Source organism: Elephantulus edwardii, unplaced genomic scaffold (assembly GCF_000299155.1).
Source record: "Elephantulus edwardii isolate Elephantulus edwardi_28Jun2011 unplaced genomic scaffold, EleEdw1.0 scaffold00210, whole genome shotgun sequence".
Classification (NCBI taxonomy): Eukaryota; Metazoa; Chordata; class Mammalia; order Macroscelidea; family Macroscelididae; genus Elephantulus; species Elephantulus edwardii.
Window position 1 is genome coordinate 5,231,925 of NW_006399960.1, and position 10,052 is coordinate 5,241,976.

Sequence of the window (10,052 nt, forward strand, 5' to 3'; positions counted from 1 at the left end):
CCATGCCTCCCTCTTTAAAAAAATAAATTAAAAAAATCCATCTCATCAAGGGTCTTCCTCTCCTGTGCTGTCCCCCCACCCTCCCAAGCATGACGTCCCTCTCCAAGGACTGATCCTTCCTTGTAACGTGTCCAGAGTATGTCAAAGCTTCAGAATCCTTGCCTCCAAGGAGCAACCTGGCCTCACCCACTCTAGGACGAACTTGTTTGTTCTCCTAGCAGTCCATGGTATATTCAATACTCTTCTCCAGCACCACTGCTCAAAGGCATCAACTCTCCTTCTATCACCCCTAGTCATTGTTCAACTCTCTGATGCATAGCAAATATCATAGCCTGTATCAGGTGCACCTTAGTCTCCAGAGTGACATCATTGTTCTTCAGTACTTTGGAGAAGTCTCTGACAACAGACTTTTCCAATGCAATTTGTCTTTTAATTTCCTGGCTGCTGGTACCAAGAGTGTTGACTGTAGAGCCAAGCAAACAGAAGCTGTTAACAATCTCAATCTCTTCACTATGTATCATGATGCTGCCAATTGGCCTAGTGATGAGAAACCTTGTTTTCTTGATGTTGAACTTTAATTCATATTGAAGACTGCAGTCTAGATAGCTTAAATCTGATTATTTGGTGAGTGTGATTCTGATTCCCCCTTTCCCTAGTCACTGAGTCAATCCATCTCATCCAGAGTCTTTCTCTCTTGCATTGTTGCTTCACCCTTCAAGAAAGAGGCTGTTGTACACAGGGTCACTAAGAGTCACAAGTGACTCGACAGCACATAACGACATTCTGATTCCACTTCTTAGTTGGGTATGTTTTCCTAAAAGGGAATGCTACTTGTGGGAACTTTTGGGGTCACTCCTTTCATCCAACTCCTCTTCCCCCCACCCCAGTTAATCCTGGAAAGAAAATAGAGATTGGGAACCAACCAAAGGTAGGGGGGCTTTGTTATTGCTGTTGTTTGAAAACAAGTCTTTTAAAAAATGATCAAGAGTTCATGAAATCCTGCACAACATGTATCAATATTGAGCAAAATTGGCATAAAGTCATAAAGTAATTTATGAATCTGAGAGACATGAAGTCAGTCAGAAAGGACAATAAGAGAACTATTCTAAAAAGCTAAGGAAAGGTTTACACACAGAATCAATTTTTGAGGGGTTAACATGGATGAGAAAGGAAAAAGAGGGGAGTAAAAATTAATGGATAAGTTCAGTGAACAGAAAGGCAATACATAATAAAGGTTTAATTAGACATTGTAATTAATAAATAACATTAATCAACGGTAATCATCATACAACAAAATACCTACCTACCAATGACTGTATGTATGAGAAACCAACATGATTTGTAAAGCTTCACTCAAATGAAAATGAACAATTTCAATGAAAAACCAGAAAAGTGGAAGTCTGTCTTACATGTGTGCACTGAACAATGCCCAAACATCTTCAATGGCTTCCCACCTTCTACAAAATGAAGTGTAACACTTTTGTGTAAAATGTAGTAAGTATGTCCTTATCCTCAAATTTTAGCAAAGTCCCCAAAGGCACGTAATTTGAATCCACCAGCTGCTCCAAGGAAGAAGGATGGGCAATCTCCTCCTATGCATTTTACTGCCTCTGAAAACCCGCTGGAGGGTTAGCTATGGGTCCCACTTGACGGCAAACAACTACAGCCACCTGCCTTCATATAACCCTCTTCTTTGGCCAAATAAACATTTGATGGTTGGCATGACAAGGCTTTCTTTCTACCATATCTTAGAGCTTCCACTTAGAGAACCTCCTCATCTTCTATTTTTGTGTGCTGAAATCATATCCATCACTTGAGGTCTATAAGCTGGGACATACTTTTCTGACCACAGATACTACATGAACTCACTTCTTTCTCTTATAAGTGAAAGACTGATGCATTGGAAAAGAGGATTCTGGTCTAATTAGTACGCTGTTGTCAGCTGCCTTTGAGTCATTCCTGGATGAACCTATGTACGACAGAATCAGACCATGGTGCTCTATGGGGGTGTGTGTGTGTGTGTGTGTGTGTGTTGTGTGTGTGTTCATGAATTGGTTTTTGGAAGCATATCAACAGGTCTTTCCTGCTCATTGTCGTCAGAAAGCTTAGATGAGACCTGTTCAGAATCATAACACACAAGCAAGCCTCCACTGAGAGGATGGTGGCTGCACCTGAGGGTATCACTTCTGATAGGATAGGAAAGTTTGTGGAGGTATACAAATAGCAAATAACGGGAAATGAGTTATATTTTCATTCCAGATAAACAAGTAACTTTTAAAGTTATGAAATAATTGAGACATACACACTCACTCATTGCTGTGGATTCGGAGCTGACTCAGAGCTGACCTTCCAGTGGGCTTTCAAAGGCTGTAAATCATACCGAAGGAGATTACCCAGCTTTCTCCTGTGGAGTCGCTAGTGGAATCGAACTGCCAGTCTTTGGGATGGTCAGAGCTCTCTATTAAATATATACTCTAAATTATTCATTGTTCATCTGACATCAAAATTTAACTGGGCTTCTTGTATTTTATCAGGCACCTGTACTTGGAGGGGAGGGGTTTGCCAGGAGCCTGCCTCCGGCCCCCTCACCCCCCAAAAGCAGGTGCTCAGTATCTATGCAATTTAGTTAGAGTAAAACCCAGACTGACTTCCGCTGTTTCCCGAAGCAGGAGAAGAGAAACGACCAGGAAAGACAGACATCCTAGTTGGAGACCGTCGTCTGAAATGGACCAAAAGGTTCATAATGAGAAGGCAGCCACTCCCCAGGACTCTTTGGGACCCCCACCAACTGCAACTTGCCCAACCTAGCATCTCGTGACCCGCCGTCCAGGCTGAGAGGCGGGGCTGCCCGGCTTCACAGTACTTGCCTTCTATTGGTGAGGTATTCCATCACTCAGATAAGGCAGCTCCCACTAGCTTGACGTTTATAGGCTACGCTTCCGTTGAAGGCAGTGGCGTAGCTGCCGATTGGTAGAAAAGGTGGAGACGACTGAGAGGGCGTAGGGTGTCAAGACAATCGCGTCACGCTCTCAAGTCCTGTGGCCGCTCCTCTCCCGCCGGCTTATTCCTTCTCATTCTGCATTGCTGCGGCCACCGCAGAGCCATGACTGGGCTTGTGTTCCTGTCCTTGTTGGTGGCAGGTGAGGACCCGGGAGCGGGCGGGGCGCGCCTTCGGGGTTGGAGCCACGAGTGGGTAGCCGCGGGGCAGGTGCCGCAGTGCGGGCAGCCAGCGGTGGCGGTGTCCACACCTCGAGCGACCACCGCACGGTACGGCCGTGGAATGGCAAGCTGCCTGGAGCCAGGCGGGGCTGCATAGGGCGCTGGACCAGGCTTCCAACCTCCGCCTGTTCTAGAAAGGCGCGCCCGCCTGGGGAGCCCTGACCTCCTTTTCCGGCTCTGGAGACCTTTTGGAGGAGGAGGATGCATTTTAAAAATTAACTACTTGTGACCCTATGCAGAAAAGGGGAGGAAAACAGACTTCTTAGCTGCCATCAGCTGCTGCTTTTCTTTGCATTTTCTTGCTGTCTTCATTTCAAATGGTTGTCATTAATAATTGGTTAAGTCACCACCCCCTCCCCATATGTTTCAGGATACAAGAATTGAGGTCAGTTGTGTGATTATTTCTCCAGGCAAGTACGTAGTGCCTCTCAATTTGTCTCCGTTCCCAATATTAAGGACTTGCAAACTAAGACGTGAGTCACGTCCTTATGGGTCACGTGTCAAATGGTAGCTTTCTGAGTGGAATATTTAGGTTCCCAAGCATTCAGCAAGGGGAATGGAAATCAACCAATATTTGGTCTCTTACTGTGGACCATGCAGTAATGCATTTAATATCATGCCATCCTCAGAGGGGAGTATCATTCTCGTTTTACAGAGTAACAAAGCCTAAGTAACTCGCTCAGCTTCAACACGGGGGCGAAGAACAAAGCTGAAATTTAATCTAGATCAGCTGACTCCAAAGCGTAGACTTTATACACACACACACACACACACACACACACATATACACATACATACATACACACACGTATACAGACACACACACTTTGGAGCACAGTGTGTGTTACCACTGTGGGAGTGATGTGGGCTGAAATTAAGTATACAAACGAGAACAAGACACTAAGTTGAGAATAACCTGGAAATGTGAGCTCAGTTCCCTGTTTGTCCAGTGTGACCGTTTAATGGACCGTGTTATGTGCTGGTGGATCCCACTTTTGGACCAGTGGTGAAATTTTGCATGGCTCATTAGACCACTGATGTTCTTCAAATCTAAAGATGGCAGTACCTGGAGGTGCCCACTGTTGTTTGTTCATGATAGCGCCATTATTTCTATACTCTAAAAGTATTAGTGTTCTGCTTTTTTGTTGATGTTTCAGGCTCTTGAGTGATCACTGTGATCTAACAAGATAGTTTGGAGGCATTTCTATTTTACTTTTTAGATTACATTTATGAAATGTAAAAATGTTCACTTTGATCCTGTCATTTATCTGAACATCTGTTGACATTCTGTTTGTCTATTATGATTGAGAATTGTTTTGATTCTCTGAGGTTTAGGATTTTCTATTTAGTTTCAGGTAGAATTATTTCTGAACACAGTTTGAATGTGCTTGCCTTAATACAATAGTTTATACAGACCAAGAATCTGATCTTGTCAATTTATGCCTTGCTTGGTCTTGTCAAATGAGGTGAAGTTCTTATTTTCCACAATGACTGGCGGTTTAGTGGGAAACATGTTTAGTAGCACTGACTTCTCTATTTTGAAGGAGGAGGGGAAGAATCAGAAATCTTTTAAAATGACATTCCCAAACTAGAGTGACACCAAAGGAAGGGAACTAGGATCGTGAATACTGAACCATGAGGAGTGTTTGAAGAATTACCAATGTTTAGCCTGAGAAAGGAAAGACCAAAGATGAGCACATGGTGTTTGAAAAGGTGTCATGTAGAAGAGGAGGGCGATTTTAGTCACAGAGGACTGACATAGGACCCACCCCCTGATTTTGCTTTAATAGAACTTTTGTATTGTGATTTGAGTGAAAGTTTACAAAGCAAATTGTGTGTTTTTTTTTAAACTGGTTTTTGATTGAGCCATTCATACACTTTTGTAACATTAATTTCAGTATCTTTATGTAATCATATTTTCCTCACTTCAACATTGTTCTTATTCAATGAATCCCTTTCTCCCTTCTAGAGTTTATCCTTGGGCAAATGATACTCTTTTTTTAAAAAAAATTTATTGGTATGTATATAATTCATATACACTGTTTCATTTATGTACATAGTAGAGGCTTTGTGTCTAATGTGCTTCACACTTTCAGAATGTATTGCCATTATGTTACATACAATAAATTCTATCCATTATGTTTTCTAAAAGGTTACTCTTTTGACCTTATATGGTTGGTTGTTCTAAGGTCTGAGTGCCTTCCTGGTGTTATTGGTCACTAAACAGGCCAGTTTCTTTTTCTTTGGCTGAAAGTTGAGTACAAGAGTTGAGCTGTGTTCTGAGTTCTAAAAATGACTGAGGGCTATAGTCTTGGTGGTTCCACCAGTCTATATTGTAAATAAGCTTGGATTTTTATTTTTTAATTTTATATTGGCTTCCATACAAAAGTCATATATATTGTTTTGTTTATATACATTGTGTTTCATGCATCCTTCCGTTCACACTGTTTCATATTATTATTCTCATACATTGTTGTTGTTGTTATGTGCCATCGAGTCGCTTGCGACTCATAGCGACCCTATGTACAACAGCCCTAAACCCTGCTCTATCCTGTGCCAATCGCACTGCCTCTGACACACCCATCCCGATTACCCCAGTCACTGAATCAGACCACCTCATAGAGGGTCTTCCCCTCCTGCGCTGTCCCTCCACCCTCCCAAGCATGATGTCCCTCTCCAAGGACCTGTCCCTCATTATGTTTTATAAAATTAATCACCATTGATCCATTACCCTACCTTTTCAGGTACCCACTGGATCTTTTCTAATTCCTTCACCCCCTCACTCTGCCCACCAAGCTTGGCTTTTTTTTAAAAAAAAAGCCATTTTTTTTAATCCACATTTCCCCTCATGTTACCCAGGATCTTCTAATGCTGTCTTTTCTTTTTTTTGTATTATTTTTATGTGTACCGTCAAATCAGATCTGACTGGTACAGGAGGAGATTGCCCCCTCCTTCTCCAGCAGAGCATCTGGTGGATTTGAACCGGGTACCTCTGGGATTGCAGTGCAGTGTCTTGCCACTAGGCCACCAGAGCTCCCTCTAATGTGATCTTTTTAAAGTGATCAAGAGTGATACTTGGGCATCATCTAGTTCCTCTGGTCTCAGGGTCATAGGAGTTGAGGTTCACGAGGTCCATTAGTCCTTTGGACTAATTGTTAAAGCACATCTCTATTTTTCTTCCCTATTCTTTGTTCCAAAGAGAGACCAAGAGATGCACATTAGATGGTGGCTGCTCAAAACTTTTTAAGACTTAAGTCACTACTCACTAAAGTAGGATGTAGAATATTGTCTTTGTGGCTTAAATTATAACCTTTGACCTTGATGTTTCCCAAGGCCTTAGAACCAGCCACTTGATACCTTGGGTGTTTGGTTATGATTGTGACATTTGCGTAGCATTGCCCTTTTTTGTCTCTTACTGCATATACTAATATGGATGGAGATATTATATATATATTGATCCTCCAGAGGGTTGTTTTCAGAGGCAGTTAATCGTATGAGAGGAGATTGCCTGTCCTTCTCCCACGGAGCAGCGGTGGATTCAAACCATGTGCCTTAAAGATTGCAGTGCAGGTTCTTACCACTAGGCCACCAGGGCTGATAGATATAGATATAGATATAGATATAGATATAGATATAGATATAGATACAGATGTATATCTTTCCCCTCCTATATCTATCTATCTAGCTATCATCTATCTTTATAATCTGTCTGTATTTCTGTGTATCTATCAATAAACAATTCCTCACACAGGAAGAGTAGATGGAAAGATGAACTCTGCTTTGAAAGTGTTGAGTTGGCATGACTCATGAGCATAGGGGGTGGAAATGCTTAGGAATGTGTTAGGTATATAGATCTAAAGCTCACGGGAAATCTAAGTTGGAAAGAAAAATGTGTCTTTTGTGTTTGCAGGCTTAGGAATAGCCGGGCTCATCCAGGGAGAAAGGTAGAAAGCCAAGCAATGAAAGTCAGGAACAGAGCCCTCATCATCATCATGTGACAGCAAACTGTAACTGTTAACGACATCAATTTCTTCTCCATCCATCATGGTGCTGCCATACGTCTATTATATATATTATAGTACAAGAGTCTATATAAAGAAATAAATGTAAAGGAAATTCTGGCAACCTAATGAGTAATGAGTTATGCTGCCAACCCAAAGGCAAGTGGTTTGAATCCACTAGTTGAGTCACAGGAGAAAGATGAGCAATCTCCCCCCATGTGGTTTAGCGCCTCTGAAAACCCACAGGAGAGTCAGCTATGAATTGGTTCCAACTTGGCAGCATATAACAACATGTTATGTTGGGGTTGCTTTCCTATTTCTTCACCTGTTAAAAGTACCTATTTCATATTTATTAAGGTATAATTCTGGGACAGACAATGTGGCTATATGGTGGTAATTATAAAATGACATGTATAAGATGTTTGGGCCTCACTGCTTTAAAACATGGTACGGGAAAGAAGAGGAGCAGCCTGATGGTTTAGAAGGGAAATTAGAGGCTTGACTTCATGAAGCCAAGGCCTGTTTTGTTCCGAGTTCCAGCCTCATAGATTGTTCTTCTTGTTGTTTGATACTATTGAGTTGACTACAACTGATAGCAACCCTCTGAACAACAGATGAGAACCTTGCCCTATCTTGCACCATCTTCATAATCTCTGATGTGCTCAAGCCCATTGTTACAATAACCGTGTCAGTCCATCTTGTTGAGGGTCTTCCTCTGTTTCTGTGACCCTCCACATTTTCTAATATGATGTCTCAAGGACTGGTCCTTCCTGACAACATGCCCAAAGTTGAAGTTTCACCATCCTTGCCTCTAAGGAGCACCCTGGTTGCACTTCCTCCAAAATAGACTTGTTCTTTTGGCAGTCCATAAAATGTTCAGAACCCTTATCCATGACCACAGTTCAAAGGCACCTCTGTCTTCCTTATTCATTGTCCAGCTCTCAGATGCATAGTGAGTAATCGAGAAGACCATGATTTGAATCACGTGCACCTTGGTCTTTAAATTGGTATCATTGCCCTTTTGCAGTTTGGAAAAGTCCTTGTCCTGAGAGCACATTATCCCACTGCAACTCATCTTTTGATGTCTTGACAGCTTGTCAAGAAATGAAATGCAAAACCAAAGTGTGATTGTGGATTCAAATAAAATGGACAGCTTCAGTCTTTTCTCCATCTATCATGATGTTGCCTGTTAGTCTGGTGGTGAAAATTTTTGTTTTCTTAATTGTAATCCATATTGAAGACTTTAGATTTATCGATTAGTTAACGTTATTGTTATTGAATGCCTTGTAGATTTATTTTAGAATGAGAGTGGTGTTGTTGTTGTTGTTATGTGCCATCGAGTTGCTTGCGACTCAGAGCCATGTACAACAGCCCTAAACCCTGCTCTGTCCTGTGCCAATCGCACCATCTCCGATACACCCATCCCAATTACGCTAGTCACTGAATCAATCCACGTCATAGAGAACCTTCCCATCCTGCGCCTGTTGTCCACCCTCCCAAGCATGATGTCCCTCTCCAAAGACCTGTCTCTCCTTGCAACATGTTCAAAGTATGTCAGACAAAGCCCCAGAATCCTTGCCTCCAAGGGGCAGCCTGGTTTAGCTCTCTCCAGGATGAATCTGTTTGTTTTCTTGGCAGTCCATGGTACTCTTCTCTAATACTCTTCTCCAGCACCACAGCTCAAAGGCATCAATTCTCCTTCTAGCCTTCCTAGTCATTGTCCGACTCTCTGATGCATAACAAGTGATTACAAAGACCATAGCCTGTATCAGATGCACCTTAGTCTCCAGAGTGACACCATTGTTCCTCAGTACCTTGGAGAGGTCCCTAACAGCAGACTTTCCCATCGCAATACATTTTTTGATTTCCTGGTACTGGTGCCAAGAGTGTTGACCATGGAGCCAAGCAAACTAAAGTTGTTAACAATCTCAATCTCTTCACCATCCATCCTGATGCTGCCAATTGGTCCAGTGGTGAGAATCTTTGTCTTCTTGATATTGAGCCTCAATCCATATTGGAGGCTGCAGTCCTTGATCCTCTGCAGAGGGAATTAGAGTACCTTGAGTTATTTCTGTACTTAACACGTTGCCACAAATGATGGTAATACATCGAAGGGGGAAAAAAGTGTTTCTAAGCATGGTCATCAATTTAAAAGTGTGCGGCAGCATGTTAAATGAACTTGAGAGGGGAAAGTGGTAAATGCAGTGAAAAACTTCACTAACTGAAGAGGTATTTATCAAGTGCCTATTTATTAGATAGGGAATGCTGGTCACATGCTCTGCAGCGAGTTGCACTGAAACCCCAAAGTCTTCACATCTCTGGTGGTTCAAATCCAACAGCAGCTCTGTGGGAGAAAGATAGGCACTCTCTTCTCTTTATGATTTACTGCCAGGTAAACGTCATGGATGGTTGCTATGAGTTGGAACTGACTTGAAGCAGTGAGTTTGTGGGGTTTTTTAGTAGGTGCTAGTCAGAGCCTTTGTGGTGCAGTGGTTAAACATTGAGCTGCTAACCGAAAGGTTGGTGATTCAATCCCAGTAGCAGCTCCATGGGCAATAGATCTGGCAGTCTGCTTCCAAAAAGATTATACTCTTGGAATCCCCAGGGGACAGTTCTGCTTTGCCCTGTAGGCCCATTATGGGTTGATATTGGTATGTGTTAGGCACTCTTCTTAGCCCTGAGCATATTGTGGGAATAAAACAAACTGAAATCCCTGTTCTCATGAAGCTTACATTCTAAAGGGATGTCATTTTATACCTACTGCTATATAGCCATCTCATGGGGCATTTTGAGTCAGATGACCATATGATAAATTACTCTGGAGATGAAAAG